Source organism: Vidua chalybeata, chromosome 9, assembly GCF_026979565.1.
Source record: "Vidua chalybeata isolate OUT-0048 chromosome 9, bVidCha1 merged haplotype, whole genome shotgun sequence".
In the NCBI taxonomy this organism is placed as follows: domain Eukaryota; kingdom Metazoa; phylum Chordata; class Aves; order Passeriformes; family Viduidae; genus Vidua; species Vidua chalybeata.
Window position 1 is genome coordinate 1,821,700 of NC_071538.1, and position 11,920 is coordinate 1,833,619.

At 46.8% G+C, this 11,920-nt stretch overlaps 1 long non-coding RNA gene across 1 annotated transcript; it reads right to left on the minus strand.

Moving 5' to 3' along the window:
- Positions 1-2,711: 2,711 nt before the first annotated feature.
- Positions 2,712-4,991, minus strand: LOC128792279 (uncharacterized). The gene is made up of 5 exons (XR_008432354.1): positions 4,507-4,991; positions 4,225-4,432; positions 3,607-3,723; positions 3,256-3,368; positions 2,712-3,087 (listed from the first exon to the last, which is right to left on the minus strand). It is a non-coding gene; the product is annotated as an uncharacterized LOC128792279 (long non-coding RNA).
- Positions 4,992-11,920: the final 6,929 nt, after the last annotated feature.

The window sequence follows — 11,920 nt, forward strand, 5'->3', positions numbered from 1 at the left end:
CAGCGATCCCTGTTAACAGTTTCCATCAGCCCAAGGTTTAATTGCCAGCCATTGGGCCAGCTTGCTCCAGGAACAATTACGGCGGCGGTGAAGTCATTTCACGGAGCATTTACCAACAGCAGGCTCAGAAAACAGAGGCTGGCCATGTTCTCTGGCTGATTAAAGTCCTGTGAGTGGAACAGGGCATTGAACATTTGCCACCTAGGAATGAAGTGTTTTCCAGGCAAATGCTGCTCCAGCGCAGGCTGGAGGAGACAAGATGAGGAGAAAATAGAAACCTTTTCCACCTCCTGGGCTGATATCCCCACAAGCCTTCCTCTTACATCTGGGGCTGTATTTGAGTCCTGTATCTTTTTGTGCTTCAAGAGCTGCTCTCTCACGAGCAGAGCTGGAGACCTCCATGACTGCTGCATCCGTTTTCCCTTGGCCTGATTGCCCTGGAGTCTGGTGAATAGAAGCAGCCAGCACCAACAGATCACAAAAACATCTTTTCTTGTGCAGTTCCCAAATCAACGTGGAAATGTCATCATGGGCTGGCAAATTGGGCTGCCCAGGTCAGAGCTCAGGGTCAGACCTCAGATGACATTTCAACCCAGGACAGGAGCAATTTGTACCAGGGCATAACATCAATTTGCATCGGTTTCATACTGAAAACTTGTGGGGTTTTTAGGAGCCAAATCAGATCTTCTGTCAAAGGCCTCCCTGAGTTAGATGTATATTTAAAACTTCATTCTTGCACTGCTCTGCACGCTGCCACAGTAACACACAAAGCAACGTTTTCCCAGTAAAGAACTAAGCCCTGATATGAGACAGGGCAAGGCTTGCATAGGGAAAGGAGAGTTTCCTTTCTGCTTGCATTTCAGACTCTATCATGAGCTTCCAAGGACTCTGGCATATAATTCAAGCAACCTAGGGAAATAGCATCCTGAAAATAACAGAGCCAAGAATTCCTAAATCAATTTAGCCCTTTTTCTAATGAAAAAAAAAATCTATCAAACTGTATCCACATCAATACTACCCCATCCTTTACCAGATCATAACACAGGCTGGCTTAGGAAGAACCACCATGTCCAGATAAGCTATGGCACTATGTGAGCAAGGAGCAAGTCTTTTGTTTTGATAATAACTCAGGATTTAATTTGTCCTTCAAAATCACTTTTGAGATCCTTGAAAATTTATTTTGTTGATTTTCTGCTGGACTGTCTCGGGCTTCAAAGCCTGAGGTGAACAGGCTTTCTTAGCAGAAGACTGAATTAAAAGTACAGCATTATTTCTTCTCCTCAGTTTATGTTCCTATAACTGCCTGGTAAGTGGGATTAAATCAGCACTGTCATTTCTGGGACCAAGGCAAACTTTTGGTTTTTAAGAATTTCATAGAGGAAAACCAAAATCCACTTATCTAAAGAGCTACTGAGTGGGAAAAAGTGACATAAACCTCCCTGTTTTTTAAACAAGATAAAACCAAAGGTTTTCAACATCTTCTGATTTGTGGATCTGTACACATTTTCTGGGGAAAAGGCAAACTTCCCAAGGGTACTCTGGGTTGTCAGCAGCCAAACTGTGGGGAGATGGTCCCACAGGGACTCCACAGCATTGCAGGGCTGAACCTGCTCCTCTCTGCATCCCGTGCAGAGCTGGGTGTTTTTGCAGGACACTGCTCATTACAGTGATGTGTTTGCTTTGAAACTGCGCCTGAAAACTTCTCAGCTTTTCAGGACCCAACCCCGTGCTTTCACATTTCAACTTTTGAGCTTTTACCTTAAGATAAGTTCAGCTTTCAAAACCTGAAATCTGAACTGGAAGGAAGGTCAGCATGCAATATAAATGTTTAAGAAAATAAATTCCTACTGACATTTTTTGAGTCTTTCTTTCTTTACTGGGAGTACTTAAGATAAATTTTCCATACGGACAAACATATTGTGTAATAATTCCTCATCTTAAAATATTTGTGTAAAAGAAAACCTAAACAGGATTATTAAAATGGCTAATTAAAAGAGCCATTAAAAAAAGCTGGTAAAACAAAATAAAATTCCTTGCTACCAGAAATATCCTGAAGATTATAAACTTACCATTTTGGCCGGCACAACTGGAGCTGAAGAGTGGAAATGAGCAATTATTGATATATACTTTATATAGTTTAAGAAATACTTTTGCAGCTAATTCCTTTTAAAAGATACTACGAATCATTAAAAGAATACTTTTTATAACCCCAAGTTTAATATTTCATGACAGTTCTAGAACGCATTTAATTGCATTGCCTAATGTAAAAGTCGTAATTCAAATCTTTATACAGAAAAACTAGAAAGCAATTGCTTTCATTCTAACCCTTTGTGTAAAAATGATAATCTAGCTGTCAAAACAGTTGATAAAACTAAAGATTTGAAGAGAAATTTGCCGAAGGTTTGTTATCCTTGGCAAAACTTGAGTGATTAGAACCGCTGTGCTAAACAAATTGAGTATTCATCAAACAAACTTATTGTTGTTACACGCTCCAGAGAATGAACTGTGCTTGTTTAGTCTGGATGCGAGAGAAGTGTGGGGGAGAGGACATGATAATCGTCTTTAAATATATAAAGCACAGCTGTAAAGATACAGGGTGATGTGTTTTCAGGGCCTGTGGAGGATAGAGGTGAAGAAGAAAGCAAGACACAGACTAGAGGAGTCAGGGCAGTAAAACATGGAGAGAATTGACTGAAGGCAAACACAGAATCTCCATTCCAGTATTTTTAAAAATAAACATCTTATGGGCAAGGTCAGTAAAGCCCTGGGAGAGCGAGATGCAGGTTTTGGAGATTTCAGGTGTGTGGATCTCTACGCAGGTTCCACAGGAGATGGGGACCCACAGACTCAGGGTTCAGGCTGCTCCTGCAACTTTGGACATTGCTTTCTGCATCATTTATAGTCTGAGTGCTGGCCAGCTCCTGACACCTCTGCCAGCCTTGTTCCTGTGACTGTGGTGCTTCCCACACCATTCCCAGCTCTTCCCACTGCTGTCACAGCCCCATCACCCTCCCCAGGGGCATTCGCATTGGCACCAACAGCTGGATCACTTTGGGTGCCAGTCAGCCATGCAGCTCCTGCAAAAGCCTGTGAAAAAAAAGAAGTTTCACCTCTGAAAGAGCGAGTCTACGTGGGAAATTCTTGTGTTTTCAAGGCAAGACAGGAGGACAGATGGCTGCCAAGCCCAAGAGCCAGCAGTGCTTGTAAGATGTATTTGCAGCAGGGTATTATATGATGTGAAAATCACTTTATTACTGTCATGTGCCAGTTAGCCCCGACGTGACAGCCGAGCCCGGTGTGTGTTGGCCAGTTCATGTCTCTCCTTCCAGCTGCACAAGCAGGATGTTGTCCTCTCACCTCTCCCAGCTCTGCAACACAACACGTTGGGCTTAGACAGCTCCCTTCTGCAGGGGAAACGCTGCTGACCCTCAGAGAGTGGTGGGGGCTGCTGCTCCTATCCCGCTGCATTCCCACAAAGAGCCCCACAAGTGCTGCTGTTTGTGTCTCAGTCAGTGCAGGCTACTTTGGCTCTCCTTCAGCACACGTGGCTGAAGGGACACCCACCATGTGTTCAGTGCCAAAGGAGGACGTGTGACAACACCTCACCTGTTTGCAAAACAAGCCCTCACTTTTCCTGTGTCCTTGCAGCAAGACACTCTCTGTGAAGCCTTGTTCAGAGTCTCTGGAGGTATCTACAACCTCACTCAGAGTCTCTGGAGGTATCTACAACACAAATACAAAGAAGAAATACAAGGCAGAAGAACCAAGGAACCCATTTGGAGACCAGCAAGCTGCAGGCACCTCAGGACATGCACTAGTTTGCTTCCCCTCCCCATCCTGCAAATACTTAAGCTGCACCAGGCAGAGATGTGCAGGGTTAGGACCTCTCCATCCCTCAGCTGCCTGGTACTGCCCTGCAGCCACAAGGAGAGGTGAGGGGAGCCCAGGTCAGCCAGGATATCCTCAGCACTGCTCAGAGACAGCCCAGCAAACTGTATGTGCAGCCCTCCAGTGTCACCCTGAGCAAACTCTGCCCATGTCTGCAGGGGCTGTGCCCCCCCAGCTCCTGCCTCCACCTGCAGCCTTGGCCACCCTGCAGATAACGCCTGCTACAATTTGGAAGTCTTTAAGATGAAACATTGTGTCTTTCCTGCAATAAAGTTCACAAAATGTCCATGCTTTGTCTCTGTAACAAGCACACAAAAAGAAGATATAAAACCCCACCTGTTTAGAGATGCTCTCAGTGAACTGCTCTTTGCCAAAGCTGGATCTGTGAGGAGGTTTTCAAAGGATTGCTGTGCTTGGATCTCACCAAGGCTTCAGTGGGTAACTCCTTTCCATGGCATTGGAAAGTTACCCCATCAGTTGGCTGCTGCCTTTCACAATATTTGTGTAGAAGCTTTTTTTTTTTTTTTTTTTTCCCCAGCATTTTCTGCGGAAGAGAGTGTTTACTTTAGTTTTTTAACAATGCCATGACTACACACCAGCTGACACCCACAGGCTTACCAGGCCCACGAACTAATGAGGATTTCCAAGTGTTGGTGTCACTGGCAGGGTTTGAAGTGGATCTATAAAGCCTGCAGACAAGCAGGCTGCTGGCCAGGGAGGCTTAGCAGCTCTTTGGTGAGGTATCCGAGATAGTTGGAGAGAGATCTGTACCACACCCTGGCTGCAAACTCTGACATCACAGAGCTCAGCCTGCAATACATCGAGAGGGGAATAAAGATTGAAACAGGAGCAACCAAAATTAGATCCCTGACTGCTGCAGCAGGAAAGTGAAAACAAGGATGGTTGGTTTCTTCTAGTGGTGTAAGATTCTGGTTTTGGAGCTGAACTAAGAGGAAAGACTTAATGTAATGAGGAGAGCTCGATTCATTTTGGGTCAACCAAAAACATTTTGCTTGACCAGTAACAAAATCTTCTGGTTTGCTTGGAGACTATTCCATCTTTTAAAAAAGTCAATGTAAAAAACCACAACCATTTTCCTTTTAAATTTAGGTCTATTGAAAATGAAAATAAAAAAGAAAATGTCAAACTAAATAGTGTTCAATAAAGCAAACTGCTTCAGCCCAAAAATGCTGAAGTGAAACATTTCAATATTTAAGGAAGTAAAGGAAGACTTCTATTGTTTTGTCTTGTCATTGACTGACTTCAGCCCAGATTTGTGAGTTATTTTGGTTGCCTTCATTTTCACAGGGGACTTAATTTTTTCTTTTTCGACTCATTTAATACTCTCTTCTTGTGCAGTTCGAGGTACAAATGGTCAGGTTCAGCAAAGGTTCATAAGAACATGACTGAGCTGACAATTTGCACAAATATCAGGCAAACTTCAGGGTTTTTTTTTTTTCCCTTTTGCATTTTAGTTTTCTTTGAAATTGTACCTGAATTTCAAGAAGCTGAGGGGTTCTCAAAACCCCCATAACATGCACAGAATAGAACTGTCAAAGTCTGTGTGCTCTGCTGGGTAACCTTCACACCGCAAAAATTCAGATGCCATCTTCAGTCCTGCAAAATATTAAGACAGGCATTTAAGATTTACCCCAGTGATTAAGCATGAGCAGCTTGTAATTGTTTCCAGACCCCTCTCCTAGCAGGAGAAAAGGCTCTGCAATCCCTGCCCACGTGCTCAGTGTAGCAATGTGCTCATCAACAGAGAAACTGAAGATGAGCTGGGGAGGACAAGCAGATATCCTGAGTTCTGAGAACAAGGCAGCTTTGAGTCCAGCATGGACTGTCCAGCTCAGAAAAGCAGCATTATTTATTTAGCATTGTACATCAGGGCACGTCTGTGTTCTGCCTGGAGCAACACCTGTGCACCAGCAACTAGAAACCCCTCCTAAGTACATGTGGTCACATTCAGTCTGCAATTTTTCATCTGGTTTGGGAGTGTTAAATGAAGATCAACTGCTGAAATCAGCCTCATTTTGGGGGATCTGACTTTACAGAGGAGACCTTCGTCCTGCAGGTTTTATATGAAGCCCCAAAAATTGCAGACTTTCTGTGTAAGCCACAAAGCAATCCAGCAAGCATCTGCCTCACATCCCAAACTGTTCCCTCCATGCAAATCTACTGATGGATTTTTCCCACAGACTGTTTGGTCATGAAAAGAGATCTTCCCCAACTTGCTCAGGGCTTCAGAAAACCTCAGAGAAAACCTCAGCAGCCCCAGCCCAAGTCTGAAAGCAAATTCAAGGGCTCACCCTCACCTTTGAACACAGCAGGGCTCTACTCCAACAGGTTAGATCTCAGGGGCCACCTTGCTCCCAGGATTTAAACCAGACCACATGTGAAATGGCAACTACCTCTTGATTTTATATTTTATTTTATTTTTAAATAGGAGAATTTAGGGGCTATGGTTCTTCTTATTATTCTTACTACTATTTTAATGGCAAATTCAGTGTGTTGCCTTCTCTCCTTAATGAAGGGAACCAGAGAAATTGACCAGAGCTCCATTTCTCCTACTTTCTAGAAATAGTACCTACAAATTCTTTGTAGAAAAATAACCACAATTTTCCTCTGAGATGGGGTTTTCATCAGCGCAGACCATTTTTCTTCCACCACCTCTTTATCTTAACCTTTTCTCAAAGGTTACATTTATTTTCTGAGGTCCACAGCCAGGACAAGGATACAGACGGTGCAGCTGACACTACCTTTTGGGAATCACTGTCACCACTGCAAGAGGCACAACCCTGGGGTAAAGGATGTCTCTGGAATTGGCCCCTGCCCTCGCCCAGCCCAGTTCACCCAGTCAGGCCTCTCCACAGCAGCTGGAGTTGCTGCCAGAGCATGTCCTTGTAGCCAGAGCTGAGTCCTGCCCCTGAACTGTGCAAACTCCTTTTCTCCCCCTTCCCCAGCCCTGGCTATGGCCCGCACATCTGGTGGTTCCTCTGAACCTCTCTGCAGTCATTGCTTCATCTCTGTTCAGCTCCAGGCTGGAATGGAGCTGTTCTCTCTCCCCTGGGACCCTGAGTGCGTCCTCCTCTCTTAACCAAATTCACTGTGCAGTGAATCCTTCCATCCCTTCTTATGCAAAACCCTCAGAGAAAGGTCTTTTTCCAGGATGGAAATCTTGGCACACTCCTCAAGTAGATGATCTCAGATAAGCCCACTGCTGGGGAGAGAGGTTCACCACCCTTCATGGAAACTTTGCAAGCTCTGGTTTTCATCCAGATGAGATTTTTTTTTTTTTTTTTTAAATTTAAATTTGAGCAAAAATGCTTCAATCTTTACAGTGTGAAAGAGGATCGAAAAAAAAATGCATCACTACCATTATAGTGGAGGGGTTAAAAAGTAGTTCAAGCTGTCTTTGAAGAGCCCTGGTGCTGAAACAAATGGGTTTCTCTTGTTTAAAATTAGATGAGAATGGTTCTTCTGCCAGAAATGGCCTTTGCTTGCTTCAGTGAGTGAGGGGTAGCATTTGCTGTCTCCTGCCCAAGCCCATCTCTCCACGGGTGGGGTGGCTGGCACCAAACCTGGCACTGACCCCGTGGAGTTGCGTGGTGGAGCCAGAGAGGTGGGACGGGGCTCTGCCATTTGAGACCTGCAGTGAGGGCCAGAGCTGAGCCCGCACAGGAGCAGAGAGGGGTGGCAGCTGCAGCAACTTTTAACCACATTTACACATCAGGGTGCAACAGGGAGCTCTTCCATCATCAAAGCATGTCCGTGCAGAGCCTCAAGATTGTTTTACTCAGCATAAGTAGTTCTCTATCTTGTGCACAGAGGAAGGTTTTCATTCATGTGCTCGCCCATCTGCTCATGGACAAAGCCAGGTCGGTTCTGGTTTGTAGAGCTGAGTCCTGGCCACGCTGTCCCTCAGCTCCTGGTCCTCCAGGTCATCTCTGTCAGCCTGTGGTGCCAACAGAGCTCCTGGAATGTGCAGTGGCCCCATCTGCATCATGACCCAGGGCTCACAGCTGAATGGCAGCAGCAGGAATTGCCTGCAGAGATGTTGAGAAAGAGATGAAAAACTTCATCTCACCCCAGCCAAAAACACAACTCACTTCCACACGCCCACCGAGCGCTGGGATTGTGGCAAAGCCAAGCTTGAAGGGGCCACTCAGCCCCCAGAGCAACTTTAATTATGCATTTCTAGGTCGTCACAAGCCAGCCCGGACTGTGCTGGGAGAAAACAGATTCACAGCAAATCCCCTCAAAGCATCGCCTGCAGGTCACTGCCTGCAAACAGCGTCGCCCACGGGAGCACGGCCCGGCCTTGGCAAGGCAGCGGGGAAAACACGAGGGCCGGGGCTCAAGGCCAGCCCAGCCCCGCCGAGGCGCCGGGGGTACCTGCGGCACGAATTTGCCAGACGCCCCCGCAGCCCGGCTGTCGCGGCGTGCAAGCCATTAGTGTTTGAAAAATACTTACAGGAATGGAAGGGTGGGAAGGGGGGGAGAAAAAGAAATGGTATTTGCGGAGGCCCATTCCTCAGCGCACTTTCATGTGTGCCAAAGTTTGTTGGCATGGCTCTGAGTTTGATAGGGAACATCTGGGCTGCTGTTGCTGCCTGTGTATTGGCTGAGGGCAGCGAACAAAAGGGGTTTGTGCAGGAATGCGCGGGGAGGGACAGCTGCGAGAGGCGAAACGCAGCCATGCTCCCTGAAGAAGAAAGCCTAATGCACATCCCATGTTCCTGCTTTCTAAAAGGGGATAAAAGCCTTCCCCCGCCCCCACTTCTTCTCTTCCCTCCCGGGGTACTGAAGGCGAGCGAGGCTCAGACAGATCCGTGCCCTGCTGCCTCTGCACATTCGATTATTGGTGCAGTCTGGAGAAACGCTTGGGGTGGAGGGAGCAGGTGAGTGGAGAGAGCAGGGGAGTCTGAACCCAGCACCAGCACAGACCCAAGGCACACCCAGCCCGATGCCACAGGGCAAGCTCTCAGTGACAAACCCTGTCCGAATGCACCGACATCAAGTGACACGGACCCACCAAGAACAGCTCTTACTCAAGTTTCTTCCACTCCTGTTGGAAATGTGGGGTCAGAAGATGAAAATTGGCACCAAGGCCACTGCCAGCAGCCCAAAAGCCAGAGACTGCTTCCTACAGACACAGCGTGCCGTTGTGTCTGACACCAGAGGATGGCATGGAGGCATAGAGGAGGAGAGGATTCACACTTGAAGAAAGCTGGTCTGTAGCAGCTAGCTGAAAACCTCAGGTCAGGTGCAACCCTTGGCTCTAAAGGTCACAGCAGCCGTGCTCTATTGCCAAGGAGTCACTGCTGCCTGTGCACAGACACCAGAACCTTCTGACTAAATCATCCTGACATATGAATTCTTCCTTTTGGAGCTCCTTTCCACCATCCCACACCTGCAGTGTTGCTCACCCAAAGGTATTTGTAGCATTCACAAATCTTTTGAAAATTTCACTGTCTGGAGCAAGCCTCTCCCTCAACAGGAGCAGCACTGGTGTAATTTCCTACCTTCTGACACCCTTCTTCTCATTCCATTTTTGTCCAACTCAATACCATGAGCAACGGTTTTGAGTGTTTAAGGGTTTTTTTTCTCCAATCAATGGAGAAATTTTCTCTTTTGTTGCTGTTTTGTACATTTGGCCTGAATCCTCCCTAGCAGCCTACATCCCTCCTTGGCTCCGGTCTTTAGCAAGGGCATGCATCGGATCTGCTACCTAGACCAAGATTTCCATTGCCTATGCCTTTGGGTCTCCTTGGAGTTGCTCCAGAGAGGGTATTTGGGTAGCACTTGGTGCACACATCCCTCTTCCTTCACAGGAAAACCCTCTGGGGAAGCCCGAGGGAGCAAAACCTAAAGACAAAGGGTCCAGGTCATTAAAGACCCTTGGGTCTGGCAGTTCAGGCAGCTTTTTCCAGCTCTAATCTCCTCCCCAGGTCTCAGCTGCGTGCCTACACACCATCATTCGGAGCTGACTTCACACCAGCGCGCAACCCCGCTGGCGCTGCCTCAGGCGGCGGGATCGGCCTGGGGCTGCTGGCTGCAGGGCTGGGCACGTTTGCAGATAAGCTTCCCTCAGCGATATTTGGATTTCGATTACATCAGTGTCAAGACAGCTTTTGGCCAGAGCCAAGCGAGCTCCCAGCAGGCCAAAGAAAGCAGCCAGGCCGGCCAGGGGCTGTGCAGAGCACACCGTGGGGGCAGCGGTCCCTCCGCAGCCCCAGGCAGGGGCACCGCGCAGGGGACAGCCAGCACAGCCCGCAGAGCCACCTCTGTGCCACACACACATCCCGAGCTGGCCTCTCTTCTGCGGGCTGGGAGAGGAGCTGCGGGAATCCCGGCCAGCCTTTGGGAACTCCCCGCAGCCATCACCCGGGAATGTGAAGCCGTACATAAATACAGAACCGAGCGTAGCGGTCAGCGCCGAGTTTTAGAGAGGAGGTAAAGAATGTCACTGCTGTGTTTAGTGCTCCTTGAGCCACTTTTGAAGCCCAGGAGGGTTGGGGGCAGCCAATTGACTCCTGCTTTATCCCTCATTCCTGGTGCCAAAGCACATTTGCCAGCCCTCAGGGACAGGTCTGTGCCTCCATTCATTCTCTCCGTCCTCCTCCAGGACAACTTTCTCTTGGCTCTGCCTGAAAAACTGCATGTCAGTGCACCACAGGACAAAACACTGCTTTCCAGCCATACTCCCACCTGATCTCACCCCCAGCTGTCCTTCCTTCACTGGCCACTAAGAACCACCAGTCCCAAAAAAGCAAATTTCAAAAGCAGAGAAATAATCTAAGAACCTAAATCCCACTTTCCATATGATTAAAGGCCCCATCAGGAGGCAGACTTTTAATCATCCTAAATGCTTTTGAAGGCTACAGCAGAAGCTCATCTGTGTCTTCAGTGTCCTGAGGGACTCCTGGTGCCTTTGAAGTCCCTGCTGAGGGACCATGATGGTGGGAAGGAGGACAAAATCCTGGAGCCACAATTCAAATCAAGAGTCCAGTGGATCTCACAGTGGTTCAAGCTGCTCCTGCAACTGTGGCTCCATCCCATTTGCCCCATCCCTGCATTTGCCCACCATTCACTAGGCCAGCTGGGAAACTCCCTGTGCAATGGGCCTGGGAAGGGGAACAGTGGGAAAATGCCCATTTTACTTTTTGCAGGCAAGAGTGGTTTGGACAGTTGTTTCAACTGGGAAAAAAAGCTCAAACCCTTGTCCAAATTGTCCAAATGTTTGGCTTTTGTACTTCCTCCAGTGACACATCCCAGGGCTTTAGTTGAAAAGGTCTTCTCTCTTCAGAATTAAGCTGTTATAGGAAAAAAAAAAATCCTATCAAAACAGGAAGCTTGAAATTATCAAAGAAAAATATTTTCATTGACCTTAAAAGATCTTACCCTTTGGTTTTCTAGTTCGCAAAATTTTTCAGAACTGACTCCTCGTCCCCATGAGAGATGAGAAATACTGTCAGTACCTCAAAAATGTTGCCAGAAGGGAAGTGTTATTAATTACCAACCTCTATTTTTAACCTGCAACCAAGAGTCACGTCTAATGGGTGACAAGTGGATTCCCTTGAGGCTCTACCATTGGCTTCACCAAGGCTTTTAAATCAGGGATAGGATTTTTTTTTTTTTTATGGGAAATGCCCCAGGCACTCTGCAAAGCCCAGCCTATCCATTTCCAAAGCAAGCATCAGGTATCACAGGCTTTTGCTATCCATCTCTTTAGAAAAAATATGCCATTACCTTTTCCCCCTCACCTATATTCTAGTTGAAAAAAACTCATATTTTCTCCCCCATAATTCAAAAAAAGCTACATGGATTTTTTTTTTCCTCAAAGTTAAAAAAAAAATCTCACCTGGTTAAGGCCAGGCATGCAAAAATTTCATGTGAAAAGTAAATGTTTTCAGAAGTTATGAACTTATGAAAAGGAGGACTATAATGGAAACTGTTTTACTGCCATAATTATAACACCATGAACAGAGCCTGCTGTAACATATAACACTATCAAGCTCCTGTCAGC